We start from the raw sequence: 22,574 nt of genomic DNA, 5'->3' as shown, positions 1-22,574 counted from the left end.
AAATAAACCTCAGTTTACCTTGTACGATAAAAATTGCCTTATAAAGATCTGCTAGTCTGTTTAGTTGTGTTTAGGGCTGTTGGGGTCTGGGCATTCGACTAAGATGAAATTTCAAAATTTCAGGGCATCAGTTCTTCATACTCTTCAATAAGCGTGTATTCCTCTTACAGATGAGAATATGGGAGAAAAGACAGAATTGCATAACTATTGGAAAATAGATCATTCTGCTGTTCCTCAAAATGAATTTCTGTTTTAAATCCATATTGATGTCTATTCTGAGTCTCCTAGAGGCCCAGGGTGTACCTCCAAATGGCCAGAACACCTAACTGCTGGTGTCTTAAACATGCATATTAGTGGTCATAAGGGGTGGAAATTTGAGGAATGGTGTGTAAATGCTTTGGAGCAAATTTCTAACCACTATTTTATATCCATCACTAAACTCTGCTTACCCACATATTCAACTGAATGTTCAATGAGAGAAAAACTTCTGCATGCTAAAGAGCATCATATTAGGTCAAACACTGTTCCCTTACAATCTATCCTTCCATGTGTCTATTGCTGTTACAGTTCATCCAGACAGGAATCATCTGACACCTGTATGCCTAGGCTGGGACAACTTCAAAGACTAGGTTCAGCTCGGTCTGTAACATACAGGTGGTTGAGAACAGGTATTCCACCAAACAAGGCAGAGGCAGCGTGGTTTCTTCTTTCTCATCTAGCCCCAGAGGTTATGTAGTATCACGTCCTCTAAAGTGCACTGGTTACAGTGTATCATTAAGGCCGGCTTCAGATTCAAGGGGGAAGGGCATTAGATCCCAAAACCACAAAGTAGATTTGACTTTCCCTCTTTTTATTGCCCTAATTAAATCCTGTTGAGTATCCCTTTGAAATATTTCTTGGTTTCCTAATCTGTCTGCTGTCAGCACTCTACTGTTCTCTTTCACTTGAACTTTTTCCAACACCCTACCTGTCTCTGGACACTTGGACCTCCATTCTTTCCCTTCACAATAACTTCCCCAAATCCCAAGACTATTGCTTTCCTCAAATATTCTATTCATCCTCCACTTCTACAGAAAAGATGCGAAAAACCTGATATTCAAGGCTATTCATTTGACCCCAGTCCTTCCTTTCTGCCTTTTCCTCTGCAGTTCTCCCCTGCCCTTCAGCCTCAGCCTTCATGCACCCTACTCATTATTCTGAACAGTTTCTAAATCTCTCCCATCTGGCCTTTAGTCAGGCTGCTACAACCCCTGTTTGCAATCTCTTATGCTCTGTCCATCCTTCCATAGCCAGTTCAGACTTCCAAGAACTTTCCTTGGAATCAATCTCCACCCCTTCAGCACATTTTATCTTTAGCATTGCTTTCACCACAGAAAATATTTAAGGTGGCTCTTCCCTTATTTATAATGCCTGCCTACTACGTTGTGGGTGATTTGTTAACCCTTCCAATGCTGTTTTGCAACATATTGTGTAATCAGGCTTGGTATTGCTTGGCTTTCTATGTAATTGTCTTATTCCTAGTCTGTGAAGACAGAAGTTCCCTGTATGCATCTCTTAGAACCCATTTAGAAATGGTTCTCAGGTGAGGATTGATGGGGGGTGGGAGGGAGGGGAGGGTGGGTGATGGGCATGGAGGAGGGCACCCTTTGGGATGAGCACTGGGTGTTGTATAGAAACCAATGTGACAATAAATTTCATATTAAAAAAAAAATGGTTCTCAGGGATGTATTCTATTATCCCTGCCACAAGTACTATGTATTTGAAATCCCATATTTAAAAAAATTGATCCTTCTTCCTAAAGAAACACTCGTGTAAAATTCCAATTTCATAAGAAACCTAAATTAGCACATTTAAGTAGAGAAGCTTAGATATTTACAAATAGCTGAGTAGATTTGGTATTGTTGCCTGAAACCAAGTCAGGCCGTACAGCATAAAACCTCACAGACCTGTTTCTACAGGTCGTTAATACCAGGTACACACTAGCATACCAGCTGAGTAAGGTAATTAAACTGCCTTTCACCTTCCAATCAACGTACTTGGTTTTGATTCTAGAAGTTAAACTCATTCATCAGTAATCAGTATTATAAAGAATGCTTCACCTATTAATTCAGTCTGTACTTCAAAACATGCTTGCACAGAAGTTGGCACAGTTCAATCCTCGTTGGTTTCAATGAGCTGACACAAATAGAGTCATTTAGGAAAGTCATTTAGGCTTTGCAGTTGTTTAGAGTTGCAACATTGACTCCATCATGGACACGTTTGCTTATGAAATGGTTAGGGAGGTATCAAATTCAAGTTTATAAATAAATTTGCACCAGTTGGATGCCTGTATTTAACAACAAGGGAATAATGCATCTGTAGATAAAATGCAGGTTTGGTCAAAGTTGCTTCCCTTTTGCTGATTTGGTGAGGCAGCCTGAGACTTTCAGAATGTTCCATGCCTGCTGTTTGACATCCTTCTAATAAGTTTAATATACACAATTTCAACCCAGCTTATCAATTTCTTGCAGTTAAAGTTGCAGTTTATTTAAAAATTTCAGTAGATAGTCTCAAAGAACGTTTAAGTTATATCATTACAAATTAACTTTTGCTGGGAGTAGTTTTTATTCTTTATTATGAACTTGATCTTCTATGCCATTTAACAGTGTACTACTTAAATAATGTGAATATTTTGAGGAAACAAAGAATAAGGACCCACTTTTCATCATTACCTCTCTCTCTCCTTTGTAGTAATGTGAAGGAAATATGGTATCTTCCTTGTAAGGGCAAGACAGTCTTCTCAGAGAACGCCCAGGCATGTGGAGCAGAGACATGCTGCGTCAGAACTCTTGACTCATGGAATCTGTGAACATATACAATGGTTGCTGTTTTATGTCATTAAATTTGGGGTGGCTTCTTCAAGTGCAGTGGACACTGGAACGGGTTAGATGCCATTAACAAAAGAGGAGAGCAGTTTTGATGGTCTTGACGTGCCTTCAAGCCAGTATTTAGAGATGCAGGTCTAAGGCTCAGTAGAGAAGTCCAGTCTAGAAACAAATATTTACCAATTATTTGTATTGATAATTGAAAAAGTGAAAGAAGGGGAGTCATCCAAGGAAGTGCATGCAGTGTCATAAGAAAGCAAAGTCAGAGACTGAACTGGGGACAGAGAAATGAGCTTGAGAAGAGGGGTCAGGGAAGGAGGAAGAGAAGCAGCTCCTGGAGCAAATGGAACAGGGAAGAAGGAAATCAAAAGGGACAAGTTGGATGTGATTGTAATGAGGTTTAAAACATTATACAGTGACTGTGTTTCCACATATGAGAAGACATTAAAATAATACATGTTCTATGTAAATAAGTTTGATAAATCACATATTAAGTTTAGATTTTTAAAAATGATCTTAGACCCTAAATTACCAAGATCTTCTAAGGTACTAAAATTTAGGTGATAAAATAATTTCCATTAACGTGTCAGATAGTGTTTCCAGTTTCCCAAATTGTATTTTTTTTAATTTTTTTTAAACATTTATTTATTTTTGAGACAGAGAGAGACAGAGCATGAACGGGGGAGGGGCAGAGAGAGAGGGAGACACAAAATCCGAAGCAGGCTCCAGGCTCTGAGCCATCAGCCCAGAGCCCGACGCGGGGCTCGAACCCACGGACCGTGAGATTGTGACCTGAGTTGAAGTCTGACGCTCAACCGACTGAGCCAACCAGGCGCCCCCAAATTGTATTTAAATACGAAATTCTTTAAAGTACCAGTAGGTGGAGCACATTTGTTGAAGAAAATCTAATCCTGGGTTTTGGAGGGTTTATTTTGGGGTGGGAGGAGAAGGAAGAAAAAGTAAAGGGAAGTAAACAAGGAGGGAGAGAGAAGGAGAGAGGGAGAGGAGGAAGGTGAGAGAGGGAGAACAGGAAAGAAAAGGAGAGGGAGACAGGAGAGAAGATAAGAGAACTGTGAGATCTCTCCTTCATTCAACTATGGGACTATTGGAGAGATTATCTTAAACAAGTTGTATTACATATTTAATCACAGAGGGTTAGTTTAACTAGGATGCCTGTGTCTTGTCAAATGGCTCCACTATGTTTCATTTTTCTCTTTATTACAGATTCTGGAGTCGGCAATGTCTATAAACCCAGCAAGGTTGAATTCCTAGGGAGCTCCTGAGTTGTGGTTTGCTTGAAACCATGTGAAATGTGTGCATTTTTCTGAGAGTCCATAATGTTAATTTGATGTTCAGAAGGATACATGATCCTGAAAAGACTAAGGACAGTTCATCTAAATCAGGAAAGCACCTATACCCCAGGGGAAGTGCATGATATTCAGTGAAGAAAGGTAAGAAAACATTTTTTTATCCCTTCAAAAGTTCTATTTTTGTGTGTGACTTAATGATTTGTCCACAATAAATTAGTACATTAATGCATATATTTAATTTATAAATAAGCAAGAATATTTTAGGGGTATAAAATTAGTGGCACATAATTAAAAAATTTCAAAATTCGCTTATGCATATAAATAGTGTGCATTTTTACATTTTTAAGGACTAAACATGAAAGTGGAGAAATCAGCAGAATATATTGATAAATCAAAGAAAGAAAACAATAACAATGCATCTTGGCTTCCGGTTGGAGTTACAGGGGAGAAAATGTAAATATGCTAATTTCTCATTGATTTCAAAGGGAACTAATGGATACTGTCCAAAGAAATGAAGGGGAACCTGAGTGGCTCGGTCAGTTAAGTGTCTGATTCTGGATTTCAGCTCAGGTCATGATCTCACAGTTCGTGAGTGCGAGCCCCCACATCGGGCTCTCCACTGGCAGTGCAGATTCTCTCTCTCTCCTCTCTCTCTCTGCCCCTCCCCTGCTCACTCATTCTCTCTAAATAAATAAATAAATAAATAAATAAAAATAAAGAAATGGAGAGCTAAGATGTTCAATAAAGATGTGATAATGGAGGTATTCACTAGAATAGAAATATAAATACCACAATTATTCACAAAACTCATAAACATGGAACGAAAAAAATCCCTGTAGAATAAGGCATACAGTATGATTTCATTTGTATAAAATTCAAAAGATACAAAGCTAGACCACAGACTTTTTTTCTTATTATTGAAGTTTAGTTGACATACAGTGTTAGCTTCAAGTGTAAAACATAGCAATTCGATTGAATAATTCTATATGTTATTCATTGCCCACCACAGTAAATGTGGTCATCATCTGCCATCATATAACATTATTAGAATACTACAGACTATATGCCCCAGGCTGTAATTTTCACATAGACTGTTTTTAAATGATAAAACTAATGAAAAACCAATGATAAACACAAATTCAGGTGAAGGATTGAGTCAGGGTTTATGCAGGGCTTCCAAGTTCTCAAGTGGCCATTTTAATATATCAGCATATCGATACGAAATTTCTTAGCATCTTACTCGTATTTCTTAATGTTAATACATATTAAATATTTACTTGTAAATCTTTTAAGCTAGGAGCCAGGAAACTTTTTTTTCTCTGATATCAACATACACCTCTGTGGGTTTTCTTGTTGACATCTTGATACGTGTTCTTTAAAAACCAAATTTTTTCCCTAATATTTAAATGAATGCCAATGCTTTGTAGACAAATTTTGTAAAATAAGCAAAAATAGCAAGAAGGGAATAGCAATCACATTTTATAGCACTCCTCAGAAATAGTCATAACCACTCAATATTCTGGTGTATTTCTTTTTAGCTATCTCACACACATTTGAATATAGTTAAATCATAATGTGTATATAATTTTGTATCCTGATTTTTCCCCTTTATGTCTTAAGTATTTCCCGCTGTTATTTTAGACTTTCAAGGGCAGAGGATAGGCTGAGATGAAAATGGGTTTCTTGAAAGTGAGCTATTTGCAGGGGGCTCAAAGCCATGGCTCACCCTCTTTCTCCCAGAGAATTTGGCTTCCAGCTGGGCAGAAGATTCAAGGGCTGTTTTATAGAAAACTATTTTCTAGTGCAGTTCTAAGGAAAAAAATAATACTTCACCACTGGGAGCATTGGTGTTTTCATCACAAAATGATTAGCTCTATCCTTTGTGTCTCCCTCTCCCCCCCCCCCCGCCTCCCACCACCAACCCTCTACTCCCAGAGCTTCCAATCCAGTTTTTAGTGCTCTTTAAAGGAAGGGATCATCAGATATTTGGGGGAAATCCCCAAATATGAGAAAGAGAGAGAAAAATAAGCAGAAACAATAGACAAACATACCTGTAGTGCAAATATCCTCAGATAGATAAGAGCTTAAATTTATTATTTAGAAATGTGGAGGCAAACAGAAAATACACGTAAGAGATTTAAAAGTCGTTACTTTGGGGGGGGGCACCTGGGTGGTTCAGTTGGTTAAGCGTCCAACTTTGGCTTGGGTCATGATCTTGCAGTTCATGGGTTCAAGCCCCGTGTTGGGCTCTGTGCTGAGGGCTCAGAGCCTGGAGCATGCTTCAAATTCTGTGTCTCCCTTTCTCTCTGACCCTCCAGCACTCATGTTTTCTCCCTTTTCTTTCTTTTCTCTCTTCTCTCATGGTTTAAAAAATTTTTTTAATAAAAAAACATAAAAATAAAAGTGGTTGCTTTTGGAGAGCAGGACCAGGGGTGGATAGAAATGGAATAGAAAAAGGCTGTTTTTCATTATAAGCCTTTATTTATATTCAATTTTTTAAACTGCAGACATTTGTTTATTAGATTAATACAAATATTAAACAGTAAAAGCCATGGATTTTTTTAACGTCTCAAACCATCATTTCTTTATGCATATTTTTCCATCATGTAGGTTTTTCTTATCAGAAAGAACTTTCCATTCTGATACATTAATTTTTTTGTCATTATCGGTGCTTTTGAAAGACCTCTTCCTGTTTTTAACCTCACTGTTAAGATTAATTAAATGCATGTTATGTTCTAACTATTTCTAACTTTAAGAGATCAGATATGGTTAGAAAAAAAAAGAATTATTTAACAGGTTCTAATAATTCTTCAGGATTCATAGAACTTTCTGTCTGGCACTCAAGTATCTTTTCTATATATGCTAATATGCTTTAAGTAAAATTATTGTTCATAAAATTCAAACTGTATAGTCACAGATTTCATACACAATTCATACACATCAAGGTATGTAGGGAAGGTATTTCAGAGGTTGAATGCTGGACAATGCCCCAGATACGTGACCTCTTTAAAGTTTAAGCTTGGGAGATTAGAAGTTACATTGAAATCAATGACCATCTAACAACTTGACCACAGTTTCTGGGTTATGTTTTCTTAATGCAGTAGCCTTCAGGCTCAACCACAAAGGCATGTCATGAGTTATAGAGGAACTTGAGCATATTTGTGTTTGTAAAGAAAGAAACCTAAAAAACCCCCTCATATTCAGTTTTTATAGCTTTACTTTATGTTTTCTTCAAACTATATTTTAATGACACTTGAAGGGCCGGCTACCAATGGTTGAAAAACCTCCACATGGTTTCCTTGGCAATCACTAGAATGGGGAAATGAAGGGAAAGTTACCCAATTAAAGAACAAAAACCCACAACTCCTCATGCTCCCCCTTGATTCCCACCAAATCAGAGGAAGCTGTATGGAGGAAATGAGCCAACCCAAGGTCTTAGAGAAAATATCTGGCTTCCTCCCTGGACTGTCACACAATTCATGTGCAGCCACCATAATGCCATTACTTTGTGGTCGGATTGGTATGAGATACAACACAAGTGAGCAAAGAGATGAGATTGAAGGACACTTTCTGTTTAGGAGAAATGAGTTATAAGCTGAAGAATGCTTCTTTCTGAAACCTTTGGGCTTTCCTGCAATGCTGTTACAGGGTTGGGTTTGCATGCTGGCCAGGTTCTCATGTGGACAGGTGGGCTGGAGTCCTCACTCTTATTACCCTTTTGTGGTGAGACAATCTCTCACAGTTGCTTGCTCTTCAGAATTTTTCAGTGCCTTGCTATAATCTTACATAAACTCATGAATGCCTCAGACTCCTCCTGATGGCATAGCATGAAATTGTACCTGAATTATTATTAACTTAGAAAAATAGTTTATAGTTAGAAGTATACACATTTGAAAAACAGATGTACAGAGACAATATAGCACAATGTTTCATTACTCATATATATGTCTTTTCCTTGAAACTTTTAATTTTCTCCCACCATAAAATATTTTTAATTCCATAAATCTCATAAAAATTTAGGCAGATCAACTCACACAAACTCATTTTCCCCTTTTTGTAAACTGTCCTTTATTTTTTTTTAATGTGGAGTTTTTGGTTCTTTAATCCATCTCTGTAGCTTGATGTTTTGTCCTCTGGATTAATTTCAATACTTTCTTTTTTGGGGAGCACCTGAGTGACTCAGTCAGTTAAGCATCCAATTCTTGATTTTGGCTCAGGTCATGATCTCCGGTTTGTGAGTTTGAGCCCTGCGTTGGGCTCATGCTGCTGACAGTGCGGAGCCTGCTTGGGATTCTCTGTGTCCCTCTCTCTCTGCCCCTCCCCTGCTTGTGAGGGTGTGCGCCCTCTCTCTGTCTCTCTCTGTCTCTCTCTCAAAGATAAATAAACTTAAAAAAAACACTTTCTTTTCTATTACTAAAATATTTTTCCTTGCACACACACTAGGACTTCATTGAACATCTTTTTAAGTTCTGGGAATTTATCAGCTATATCTCATCATTTCTTCTTCAATTTAGATAGTTCATATGTTCTTTCCTTATATGTAGAAATATAAATCTAGCCTTACATAATGACTTCAAATGATGAAATCTACTTATTTATTTATACTTCTAACTTATCCTGAAAAAGAATTAAGGTGATTCATAATAATAACACATAAGATATGATGGGATCAATTCAATTAAAAATAAGAAAGATTAGCAAAGAGAAACTGATGTTGAGAAATTAAGAAGCCAAGAGTGTAGTCAGTATCTGTATGCTTGCCAAACAGAGCCACAGTTTGGCTTCTTGGTGCTGTATCCCTGGTTTTTGTTCACCGGCTGCAATTTTCTTTCCTGTAGCCTGAAGATTACAACTCACTTGCATTAGTCAGGGTTCTCCAGAGAAGTCAAACCAACAGGATGTATATATATTGTGGGACTCAAGAAATTTAACAAAAATCCCGTACCCCTGGACAAGCAGAGCAAGACTAACTCCATTTTGTGCTACACCCACCATCTCATGTGTAACCCCCACATGACCTACTTATTGCTTAAGACACTCCCCTACCCTAGTCAAGCCTCTGAGCACACCCTTACTGGAAACCGGCTCATTTAGGAAGGCGGAACCCTTAACCGCCAAAGAATGTAAACCCCACCTTTTGCCCGCCAAACTTGCGCATCAATTCTGACCAGAGTGATAGGCTAGTTCAAACAGTTACTATAGGGTAAATTGTAATTCAATTGGCCACCTGCGTGTGGACTGACATGAATGTGCAACTTTCTGTGTGTGTTACAATCTCATTGGCCACTGGCCCCCATAAAACTGCTACGCCTCTTAACCTAGGGGTCCAAGTCCCTGCTCCGCTGTGTCGGGTATACTTGGGCCCAAGCTTGGGCCCAAGCTCGAGCTTGTAAATAAAAACCCTCGTGCGTTTGCATCGGTATCAGCTCCTTGGTGGTCTCTCGGATTCGAAATCAGGGGCATTACATATATATATTAAAGACATCTAGAAATATATAGATGTATATATGTATTAAAGAGATCTATTTAAAAAAAATTTTTTAATGTTTATTATTTGAGAAAGAGACAGAAGTAAGCAGGGGAGGGGCAGAGAGAGGGAGACATGGAATCGGAAGCAGGCTCCAGGCTCTGAGCTGCCAGAACAGGGCCTGACCTGGGGCTCAAACCCACAGACCGCGAGATCATGACCTGAGCCAAAGTCAGCCACCTAACCAACTGAGCCACCTAGGTGCCCCTTAAAGAGACCTATTTTGAAGAATTGCATTATGCTGTTATGGAGGCTGGCAAGTCCAAAACCTGCAGTTCACTTCTTAAGGCCCACAGACTATAGACCTAAGAAAGAGTGGATGCCTCAGTTCAAGTCCAAATGAAGGCCAAGTACTGCAGAATTTCTTCTTGCTCAGGGGAGGTGGGTTGGGTGTTTTGTTCTATTCAAACGTTCAGAGTGATCAGGTTGTGGAGTGGTGGGTGTCTGGAGCCAACAGCCAAGAAAGAATTCTTGAGATATCTTTGGTGCAAAAAGGTGATTTTATAAAAGCAAAGAGACAGGACCTGTGGGCAGAAAGAGCTGCACTGGGGTTATGAGGAGTGACTGGTTATATACTATGGAGTTGGAGGCAGTAAAGACAAAAGGGAGGCCTCCAGAAGGACTTTCATAAGCTAAAGAGGACTGATAAGATGCCAGGGTGCTTGCTATTGTCAGGTTAAGGTTGTTTTCCCTCCTTTAATGTTTTCCCTCCATTAACATGATGACACTAGGGGGGTTATACTCTGTATTTGCCTCAAGTATTTGTCAATGGGCTGCAAGTTATAAAGAAAGTTAATTTTACCTGTCATTTCCATCTTGCCTTTGTTCTCCACATCACTCTGGGGGGCGGGGAGGGTGATATTAGGGGTTCCAGGAAACTGAGTCTATAGGTTTCTAGAGATTAGGCTATTGATAAGATTGCCTTTTTCTTGTAATTTACTAAGACATTTGTAAACTGGTGAAGACTCCTGTCCTTCATGACTGTGATCTCTATCAGTTAACCATCTGTTTTCTTCCCTTTCCTTTGTTCTTGGGCATCCAGGAGTGCCTGAGGAATAGCATACACATCCCATCTGGGGGAAGGGGAGTTGTGCTAGCTTGTGCTTTGCCCTCAGCTTGCCTTATGGTCCCTCCTCAAGAGGACTGTAGGAGGCCCACCCACCTTATGGAGGGCAATCTGCTTTGCTCAAAGTTCACTGATTTAAATGTCAATCTCACTGAAGACACCCTCACAGAAACATCCAGAATAATTTTTGGCCACCTATGTGGGCACTGTGGCACAGCCAAGTAGACACATAAAATTAACCATCATACCACTAATGCCTGCTCCTTGCCTTTACCCTCCACCTGCCTTTGTTTTCCTCTGTACATGCCCCCTTTCCATTTTCCCTAATCCTTGAAGCTTCTCTCAATCCTTATTTTCTGACATCTTACACTAAAGAGACTCAATTCCAAGAGTACCATCAGGCCACAAGTTCATATTTCCAGGATTGGGTAAAGCTCCTCACCTTTTTGGTGGCCAAGGACTGCTTATGCATAGGCTCCTGGGGTACCTTGGGCTTCCTGCCAACCTCTCCTCCAATGTCCCTCCTCCCACCCCTCCACCCCCCAGGCTCTTGTAAAAATCCTTACATTGTTACAGGCCTGTCTTGAACCACCACTTCTGCCAAAGTGTTTCATAGTAGGAAGTAGCTTTACCAACCTAGGCTGTAGGTGCTAATGCAGCCAGTTCACAGGGTTGTGGCTTTAATAATTTACTTTAATCCCTAATGAGGATGAGGCAATGGGGCAGTTCTGGGAAGAGTTTCCCTGGACCCAGCAGTCCAGTGTGTCCCTGCTGCTGGAGGGGGATTCTGTTCCATCACTACACCTCTTGCTCCCCTGAATAGAGACCCCAGACCACAGTCAGGGGGTTGTGGAATTAGTTGCTCTCTCTGGCAGGGTTCTGAAGCTTGTGAGGAAAAAATAACCCTTTAGCTTTCTTTCAGAGCAAAAACGAAATCAAAGTAAGACCAATAAATGGCAACAACAACAAAATTACAAGCAGAGACTCTGTATTATCGCCCCCACTTTTCCTTTTTTAACCAGACACCAGGGGACCCTTAAATGCCATTTCTGAAACCTTTTATAAGATTCCCATACCATCCAGCCCCACATAGACCAGTCACCCCTTTGTGATCTAGGGAAAGTCACATAGACTGTCTTCTCAAGTTACCTACTCTGTAGACTAGAATGAGTAATATGCCCCTCTCAACATTACTGTGACATAATGTGTGGGAAAGAGCTCAGTAACCTGGTTGTTGTCCAAACATTATTAGGTACCTAGAAAATCAGTTAAAACCACACCAAACTCATTAAAACAAGTGACGAGGTAGAAAAGTAGATGAATGAGTAGTTGACACTTGAAAGAGTAGATGAGATTCATCAGGAATCCCCTCCAGGTGGGAACTATAAATGCCCACACATGTTTAGATTTTACAGAGAGAGGCTTTGGTAAATTGCTTTTCACTTTTTCTAGTCAATGTCAAAAATAATCGTTAGTTTTAAAACTAAGAAATTTGAGTCATCTGAAGGAGGAATTTAGCTGGAAAAGTGAAAAACAATTCAGTAATATATATTTACACATACATCAAAATATTAAACACACTTATATACAGTAAAACCTTGGATTGAGAGTAACTTGTTCTGCAAGCCAAGCAAACATTTCTAATAAATTTCAACTTGATAAATGAGCGGTGTCTTGCAATACGAGTGGTATGTGATGCCATACATCACATGATCACAACTGACCCAACGGTTCTCTCTTTCTCTCTCTCTGGGGATTGTGGATGATCGTCTTCCATGATCAGATGCTTGGTCTCAGTCTGTGGTGTTTGGCAGAAATCAGTGAATTTTCAGAACATTGGAAGGTGTTCACAACTGGTACTAGGGCATTTTTTGTCACTTCAAAGCACCTATGGACGGCCCTTTGCTTTTCCATGTAAGGGTAAGCTTAGGATTGCTCTGCTTCATTCTAGGTCGGGCTGCTTGCAGATATAGACCCTTTCCTCTGCTGCCTTATTGCCAGTTACATTAAATACAGTATATGACAAGAGTTTATCAATACTGTACTGTAGTCAACATCTGTGCGGCTGTATGCGGATATACTGGCCCCCGTGCAGAAAAAGATTCCATTTAGCAGTGATTCTCTTAGTGATAGTGAAAGTCATCCTACACAATAACCCTCCTGTCTCTTGTCTCCCACACACCAGCCAGGAAGGTTTTCAAACGTAAGTGCAGGTTCATTTGTTTATTTTTCTTTCTATTTTGTATTTTCTTTATTATTTTGTATGATATTATAGTATTGCAATCATTTTTATATGAATATTTTTGGGTTGTGGAGCAAATCATCTGAGTTTCCGTCATTTCTTATGGGGAAATCAGCTTTGATATACAAGCGCTTTGGATAACAAGCGTGTTTTCTGAACGAATGATGCTTGCAAACCAAAGTTTTACTGTATATGTATATATACACATATCTATACAAATATATACACACATACATACATATATTTATTTACTTATTGCAGAAGGAAATAACATGTTAACCTCTGTGTGTCTTCTTTTATTTAGCACTGTTTCCCATCTGTTGTTTAACTTTCTAATTCTCTTTGTATTTTGTTTCTTTCCCTTATGGTCCAGTGTGCAGCACAGACTCCTAACAGCATTTGAAACTATGCCACATCAAAGGTGGGCAAAAGAATTGGTTTCCTGGCCCTGCAGGAGCCTCCCCACCCTGACAGCCAGCCCCAGTCCTCTCTCCATATCCATCTCACCCAATGTTGACCCCAGGCATACTTAGTATCTGTAACTCATCAGATTCTTACACACTGCTCAGCAGTATCATTTATGTCTTTGTAAACTTAGATGTACATTTAAATGGTCTATTTCTGGGGCGCCTGGGTGGCTCAGTCAGTTAAGCATCCAACTTCGGCTCAGGTCATGACCTCACCATTCGTGAGTTCGAGCCCCACGTCGGGCTCTGTGATGACAGTTCAGAGCCTGGAGTCTTCTTCACATTCTTCACCCTCTCTCTCTGCCCCTCCCCTGCTCATGCTCTGTCTCTCTCTCTCTCATAAATAAATAAATAAGTAAATAAACATTAATAATAATAAATGCCCTATTTCTCCTCACACTAGCTAACATTAATAGCTAACCTAATTGGCGATTTACCGTGTACCAGGCACTGTTCTAAAATTACATGAGGTTACTCAGTATTAAAATATTCCTATGAGGGGGTCCCTGGGTGGCTCAGTGAGTTAGGCATCTGATTTCGGCTCAGGTCATGATCTCACAGTGTGTGAGTTTGAGCCCTGCGTCGGACTCTGTGCTGACAGCTCAGAGCCTGGAGCCTGCTTTGGATTCTGTGTCTCCCTCTCTCTGCCCCTCCCCAGCTCATGCTCTGTCTCTCAAAAATGAATAAACGTTAAAAAAAGAAAAGAAATTTTCCTATGAGACAGGTACTATTATCCCCATTACATGTATGAGAAAAACTGAGGTGTGGGGAGGTGGGGTGGTGGGGGGGGGGGGGGGAGTATTTGCCCCACAGGACGGAGTCCTGTGTAGAGCCATGTCTGACTCTGAATCACTGAGGTGGGAAAGCGCCTCCGAGTGGAGTGGAGAGACTTTGCCTCACAGTTGGCCACTTTCAGCACTTAACCATGGTTTGCATTCAATAAGGGACCTGTAAATGTGCCTGGTTGTTGATCTGTGAAAACAAATCCCATTGTTATGCAAAAAAATAAAGAAAAAAAGGCTAGGGAACTTACACTCTACTAAGCTATTCTTTTTATTTTTTTTATTTTTTTTAATTTTTCAATATATGAAATTTATTGTCAAATTGGTTTCCATACAACACCCAGTGCTCATCCCAAAAAGTACCCTCCTCAATACCCATCACCCACTCTCCTCTCCCTCCCACCCCCCATCAACCCTCAGTTTGTTCTCAGTTTTAATTTAAGAGTCTCTTATTCTACTAAGCTATTCTTATGATTTTCTCCTTATCTTTTTTTTTTCTCCATTAAGTTAAAAATTTTAGGTTAAACTGACTTGTACTGAATTCAGAAACAAGGAATGTTACTGATATCGAGGCACTGATTTTTTTCGAAGTATCAACCTGTGATTTGGAGACAGAACTAGAAACATGGACAGAAACTCCCTATTACATAACAAACCACTTCCTGTGTCTGTTTATTCTTTTATCTGCAGTGTTTTAGCTAAACTCTTCTCCCTTTGTAGGGATAAATTGCAACTATCTCACTGCAATATCACAGTGTTGAAGAGCATGGATTTGGTAGCCAGATTTTGAGGTTAGGATCTTAGATAATTCTGTGTAAATAACACATGCTTCATTAGGGTGATAGAAAGGATCACGTACGTTAATATATGTAAAGCACCTAAAACAGTGCCAGGCATATAATTAAGTGCTTTGTATGTATTTGCTATTATCACTAAAACCCCCCAATCTTAGGAAATATATTTAATCACGTCTTCTGCAATCAGCAGCTTCAGCTCAGTTCAACCTGAAGTGTAACATGTAAAGCTCTATTCTCAGTGGTAACATCAGAGCTTAGCTATGAAAGGAACCAATGGGGTGCTGCTCACCCTTGTCTAGAAGATACCTAACAGGTGGTGGTAGCGATTCTGCTTGAACATTTCCAGTCATGGGGAGCTTTCTATCTCAGGAAATGTCCTTCCATGATTGACATTTCCATTATGAATAAGTTTATACTGAACAGAAATTTACCCTTCTGTAAATTCTGCTCACTGGTTCAGTGTTGGATCAGCAAAGCAGTAGTTTTCAGATTTCTTGAGCGGGAGTACTTACTTTTAAAATATTTGATTCAAGGGTGCCTGGGTGGCTCAGCTGGTTAAGCATCTGACTCTTGATCCCTGCTCAGGTCATCATCTCATGGTTTGTGAGCTTGAGCCCCTCATTGGGCTATGCACTGGCAGTGTGGAGCCTTCTTGGAATTGTCTCCCCGCCTGCCCCCCGCCCCCTTGTGCATGCACTCTCTCTCTCTCAAAATAAATAAATAAAACTTTAAAATGTTCGATTCAAAATGTTTTTAAATTACATTTTTGAATTATTTGTTAAAACTGAAATTCCAAAATAAGTTATGTAATATCCTTGGGAAGATCGCTTGGCTTCTCCTATTCTCAGCATTTTAAACTTTAAAATGGGCACAATTAGTAAATGAATAATCAGCATTCAATAAATATCAGCTGCATCTGATAATATAATTATTATCATTGTGTTTTTGGCATTTTTATACAAGCTATTAGGAAGCTTCCTTAAAAATCTATAACTCTATCTTGCTCATGCTTGCTGCACACAGTTCTCAGCTGTCCTCTCCCTCAACCCAGCGGAGCTCTTCTTGACCTTGTAACACAAGCTGGACCTCGTAATAAACTGAGCATGGGCTTTCTGTGTCCACATCCCCATCATCATAATCCACCAAGAGTGATCACTCTTGCAGTGGTAGTCCCTGAGGATCTTCTAGGACCCAGGTTCACATGCCCTGCTTTCCTAGGAGCAGATGATGAAGGAATCCACGGGCACTGAGTTTCACTAACACTAAGGTGTTAAGAGGCTTTCCATGGTCGAATGACCCTGTGTAACTGCTACCCACTGCAAGCCTTGACATTCCTGCACGTTCTCAGCTGCCAGACCCTCCATTGGACTCTGTGGCCTCAGAATTGGGAGAAATCGACCACAGCAGATTTTTCCTTTGGGATAATTCCTGTCTCATGTAATCCAGTTTTGCAGAGTCTGGAGACCTGGAGATCAGGGAGACTTCATAGCGCTCAACCCTCAATTCAGAAAACCCTGTTGTGTTTTTTCCTGCTTATCCCTCAGCTCCTCTGAGCAAGGGCTAGAGTAAGGAGGAAGTCTGTCATCTGACCTTGGCTAAAATGATATCTCCCTTTGTTTATCTGTCCTGTAAATATCTGTGAAGCATATTTTTAAACTAGCTTTAAAAATTATGAATGTATTATATGTGCATAGTAACGTTTTTTCAAACATTACCAGTGCATAAAAAAAAGTTACCTATCTTTAACCACTAACCACTAATAAAACTCCTTATAAATTGTTGCAGAAATTGTGTACCCTTATGCATATAATTATGCAACTGTGCATATATGCCTATATTTATAAGAATACTCAGAGATTCGTATTATAAACACATAAATGTGTGCTTCAAATTTGGGCATTTTCCCCATAGCAGTGCATGTAGGCTGCTCCCACTTCCTTCTTTTCAAAGGTTCTACGACATTTCATTAAGTTAGGAAATTTATTTAACCTGCACCTTATTAGTGGCTGTTGAGATCAGCCTCAAAAGATGGCCTCCAGTGTCTTTCATCCACTGATATTCATGCCCTTGGTATATTCTCATCCCTCACTGGATTGGGTTAACCTGTGTAACAAGAAGATATTATGGATATGGTGATGTATTACTTCCGGGAGTAGGTTATAAAATGCATTGGGACTTCTGCCTTGTTCTCTCATGGGTCACTCAGTCTGGTAGAAGCCAGTTACCGTGTCATGGGGACACTCCAGTAATCCGACTTAGGTCTGGGGGGTGAGGAACTGAGGCTTCCTTCAACTTGTCAGCCATATGAGTGAGTCACACTGGAACTGGCTCTTCCAGCCCCAGTCAATGACCTTCAGACACCTCCGCCCACACCTTGACTACAATCTCCTGAAAAATACTCCCCCAGCTAAGCAGCTTTCCAACTCCTGAGACACAGAAAATTGTATAAGATAATAATGTTTAACATGACTTCAAGCTTTTCAGTCTTGGGGGCATTTCTTATGTAGTAATAGGTAACTACTACACACACAGAACCGTAACAGTCATCCACATCTGCTCATTTTTATGAGACTGTGAAAGCCTATAAAACAAATTCCTAGATGTAAAATTACTGAGTTGGAAAGAGTGTGAATTGTAAACTTTACTTAATAATGTTAAATTTAATTTAACAATGTCCCACAGTGAATGAATGGGCTACATCACTTCTACCCTCAACATCACAGCCTACACTAGATTTTTGCCATTTTATAGATTAAAAAATATATATATGTTTTTCATTTTGGATTTCGCATTATGCATGAGGTTGAGCATGTTTTTCATGTACTTATTAGCCATTTATATTTATGTTTCTGTTAACTGTCAATTGCTGTCTGTCATCTTCATATTAAATTGCTCAGCTTTTCCCCATTAATTTGTTAGAGCTCTCTGCATAAGAAAATGAGCCCTTTTTTATATGTGTGTTTATTTTTCCCTCTTTTGACATTTAAATTTTAACATGACTTATAGAATTTTTTCAGAGTAGGTTTTTGCTTTTTGTCAGTGTATCTTTTAAAAAATATTTTGGATTGTATAAAAAACTTTCTCTACCACCTCTAAGGTTGTAAAAAGAAAAATCTTCATGTTATCTTCTGGTTCGTATCTTGTATGATTTTTTTCTACCAGCAGTGGTGACTGGAAAATTGGGTCTCAAAACACAAAAACAACAGCAGCCCTGATCTGTAGTATTTGCCAATTACTGAAGTGTAAACATTCCCATCCTGCTCAATTATCAGCTATCAATGTGAACTGAACACAGAGTTAGTTAGGAAAAGATGTGCGCAATGGGCTCCTGCCAGCTGGTATATGCCAGGTCTAGCACATCACTGCACCAGAAATGTATTTTGACATAAGGGAGGAGAGAGATCCAGGTTCTTTTTTTGTTGTTTTCCATATGGCTTTTTCCCCCAAGAAATGGTAAAGTCATCTTTTTTATACTGAAGTGCTCAACTTTATCATATTCATATCTCATATATATATTTCTGTACCCTGTTCTCTTTCATTGGTTGTCTATTTCAACACACAGTTTAATCACTAGAGCTTTATAATATCTTCTAATATCTGGCAAGGCTAGTCCTCTTTAATGGTCTTTTCTTTCAGAGTTTACCCTGGCTCTGCTCATACATTGCTCTTGCAGATAAGAGATTTGTTTAAAAAAGTTTATAGCTTCACATTTGCAAGATTTAAGCCTATAAATGCACACCGCTAAGTATACCATGATAATGCTTACATGATTGTGGTCCTGGCAAGACCCAGGAATGCCTTTTGGTGACTGTTTTCCTCATACATCAGTACTCAGATAGAAGCAATTGAGCACATAACTTGGTCATATTTTGATATTTTTATACAGATAGTGTTAATGCTAACTGTGCATTTTAGATATGTGTCAGACTTTTGTATTTACACTAAAGAATGCAAGAAATTAGTGCTCTTTAAAAGTTCTGATTCAGCTTAATGGAAATAGTCCGAGACTGCAAGTTGAGTTCTTTGAAAGAATCACTTGCAGGGGTGCCTGGGTGGCTCAGTTGGTTAAGCATAGACTTCAGCCTAGGTCATGATCTCACGGTTCGTGAGTTCAAGCCTTGCATTGGGCTCTCTGCTGTCAGACCTGAGCCTGGAGTCTGTTTTGGATTCTGTGTCGCCTGCTCTCTTGGCCCCTCCCTTGCTCATGCTCTGTCTCTCCCTCTCACTCTTTCAAAAATAAATAAACAGTAAAAAATTTTTAAAAAAGAACCATTTGCAGATATTTATTATTATGAATTGGATTTTTTCAATGCCATACAATAAATAAAAATTTAAAAAGAATAGATCCAATGCTGCCAGCAGAAGTTGATACTGAGGTACATGTAACAATATAACTTTTATTAAAATAGTTAAACTTTCATTCTAACAAACTCTTAACAATCACATTTTTAGTTAATATTCTATGTATATAAATGTAAGATATTGTTTCAACGTAGGTTTTCATGGCTAAAAAGTTTGAAAGAGGCGAGTCTCAGTAAGATGTGGGCAGGGGTGAGGCAGAGAGAGGTGTGTATCTACCTCACTTATAAGGTTGCTAGAGTTTGTTAATCTTTAGATCTTCAATTTCCCGACCCACGTCACCCTGTATACCTTAGGTACTAAATGCCCTCATTTTTATGTTTTTTGTTCCTTTGTGTTGTTTTTATGCTCATCTATTCCTATGAAAAACTGATTTTAGAAAGAAATAAGATCAATGGTTTCCAGGAATTACGGTGGAGGGAGGGATGAATAGGCAGAACACAAACTATTTTTGGGGCAGTGAGACTATTCCGTGTGATAATGTAGTTGGGGACACACGCCATCATGCATTCATCCAAACCCATAAAATATGCAACACCAAGAGTGATTCCTGATGTGAACTATGGGTTTGGAGTGATAATGAAGTGTTACTGTACATCCATCAATTCTAATGAATGTTCTGCTTTAGCAGGGGATATTAATGATGGGGGAGGCTGTACATGTATAGGGGCAAGGGGCATATGGGAAATCTCTGTACCTTCCCTTCAATTTTGCTGTGAATTCAAGACTGCTCTAAGAAGTAACGTTTATTAAAGAAAACCTGATGTCAAGGGCACTTGGGTGGCTCAGTCGGTTAAGCAGCTGGCTTCAGCTCAGGTCATGGTCTCACAGCTCATGAGTTTGAGCCCTGCAATGAGCTCTGTGCTGATGGCTCAGAGCCTGGAGCCTGCTTCTGATTCTGTGTCTCCCTCTTTCTCTGACCCTCTTCTGCTCGTGCTCTGTCTCTCTCTCAAAAATTAATAAACATTAAAATGTTTACCCTTGGTCTCACCCTGGTCAGACCCTTGGTCTCACTGAAGTGCAAATGGCTGATGAAAGATTAAAGTGCCCCTTCTCATAAGGGCCTTTATGTTTTAACAGGAATTGAAGCTGGAAAGCTGATGGACTAAAGCTTCAATTTTGGCTGCAGGTGGATGTGGGAATTTACAGACATCACAGCCTTCCCATGAATCAGAAGGAGAGGAGGGGAGCAGAGATGAAAGGCAAGAGGCTAGACTGAAAGAGCAGAAGAATTGAGGGCACAAAATTTGTTTTCTGGTTGGGGCTCTACCATTTCCTGGATGAACTTGAGACTCATTTTTCTCACCCGAGTAACAAGCTTACTAACAAGAGCATCTTTTCAGTGATTTAATGAAGATAAATTGAGATAATATAAGAGAATGTGCTTCATTAGTTGAAGTAATACAAAAATGTTGATTAGTCACATAGAACGCAGGTGTGGTTTTGAAACATCGAGACTGCAGAATGACGATGGGATGAGTCTGCCTGGATGTCGGAGTTTTACTCTCCTTCTCCTTCAACTCAGTGTCTCAACTTCCTCATCTCTAAAACTGGGATAACAATATTTACTTCTCCAGGTTGTGTTAAGGATTAAAATTGATATTCTTGTAAAGTATTCAGAAAAGTGTCTGTCCCAGGGGTGCCTGGGTGGTGAAGTCCTGTTAAACATCCAACTCTTCATCTCAGCTCCCTAACGATCTCACGGTTGGTGAGTTCAAGCCTCACCTTGGGCTCTGTGCTGATGGTGCAGAGCCTGCTTGGGATTCTGTTGCTCCTTCTCTCTGACCTCTCCAGCTTGTGCTCTCTCTCTCTCTCTCTCTCTCTCTCTCAAATAAATAAACTTAAAAAAAAAAAGTGTCTGTCTCTCCCACTCCAGTTAAGTGCTCAACCAGGTTGTTCTTGCTGTTTCCTTTCCAGATCCACAGGGAAACACATTAGTGTCTGTCCCTGCAGCTCAGCTCAATCAAAAGTCCAGCCCCACTGCCCCAGGAGAGAAGGAACTTTGACCTTGCCATGACTTCTCTTAGGACACTTATCACTTCCTACCTTCCTCTGCTCACTGTGCCCATGCTTGTTCCTCAACACTCTGGGTGGGCGGGTGGCCTTTGCCCCCACTATTCTATTAAAATTGCACCTGTTTTAGAGGAAGTAGACTCTAACGGGTCCTTTGGACAGTTAAGAGTGAAGTGATGCATTTAGAAAGGGAACTTTAAAAAGATAGAACTTTAAAAACACAGTGATCAAGTCTATTTTGACTTGTAATATGCAGGTAAGAAAACTGGAATAATATTCATTATTTGTAACTGCTGATACATATCTGAAAAAGATGTTTATTCTTCTTTTCTTCATTTGTATTTTCAGTTGCCACCTGTCTTCTTAGATAGAAATAACTTCCTTTCTATAAAGCTGCTGGGTTTCTCTGGGAGTGGGGAGATTTTGAACATCGCGTGTGATTGCTTTCCTCATTTTAGTAAAGAGATCAGTCACCAAGTCACCCTTCACTCTTCAGCGATGGCTGCCACCTCTCATTTTCACAAGAAATGATAAAATAAATGAGTCAGCCCTAGGGTCCTTCAAGAATGGCACGCAATGCTCAGGCTAACCTCAACCTTAGCTGGAGCCAAAGAGGTTTTTTTAAAAAAAAAAAAAAAAAAAAAAACCCTCAGAAACATCTGGTTTCCTTCTTTTTTCTCTATTTGTCTCTTATCTGGCTGTCTGGATTTGATTTAACTTTTTATATGCACCAAGATATGGTTTTTAGTTTGAATAAAAGAGCTGTAATATAGTAGCCTGTGATCATCCCCTGTAAGGTAAGATTCTGCATTATGTGTTTAAAAGGGAAGGTGTTTTGAATAGTAGAAAAGGGTGGATGTGTTTATTCTTCTGTCAGTCACCCCAGAGTCAACAAGTACAATATTAGAAAAATCTTTTTGCTTAAGCTTCATTGTTGGTTTTCCTTTCTTCCTGAGATAAATTTGGTTTCAAGAACGTTTTCATAACCGGTGCCACGTTTTCCCCTCTGTTGTTTTTCTAACTACGTTTTTAAAAACTCACACCAAAGTTTAAGTACTTGGAATATCATGTGCAATAAAATAATTTTTAAATAATAGGAGAAAAATGAAATGTGTGGCTGAGAAATTCTAAATGAAACCTAAATCTA

This window comes from Panthera uncia, chromosome C2 (assembly GCF_023721935.1).
Source record: "Panthera uncia isolate 11264 chromosome C2, Puncia_PCG_1.0, whole genome shotgun sequence".
NCBI classification, from domain to species: domain Eukaryota; kingdom Metazoa; phylum Chordata; class Mammalia; order Carnivora; family Felidae; genus Panthera; species Panthera uncia.
Note: the sequence above shows the minus strand (reverse complement) of the source record.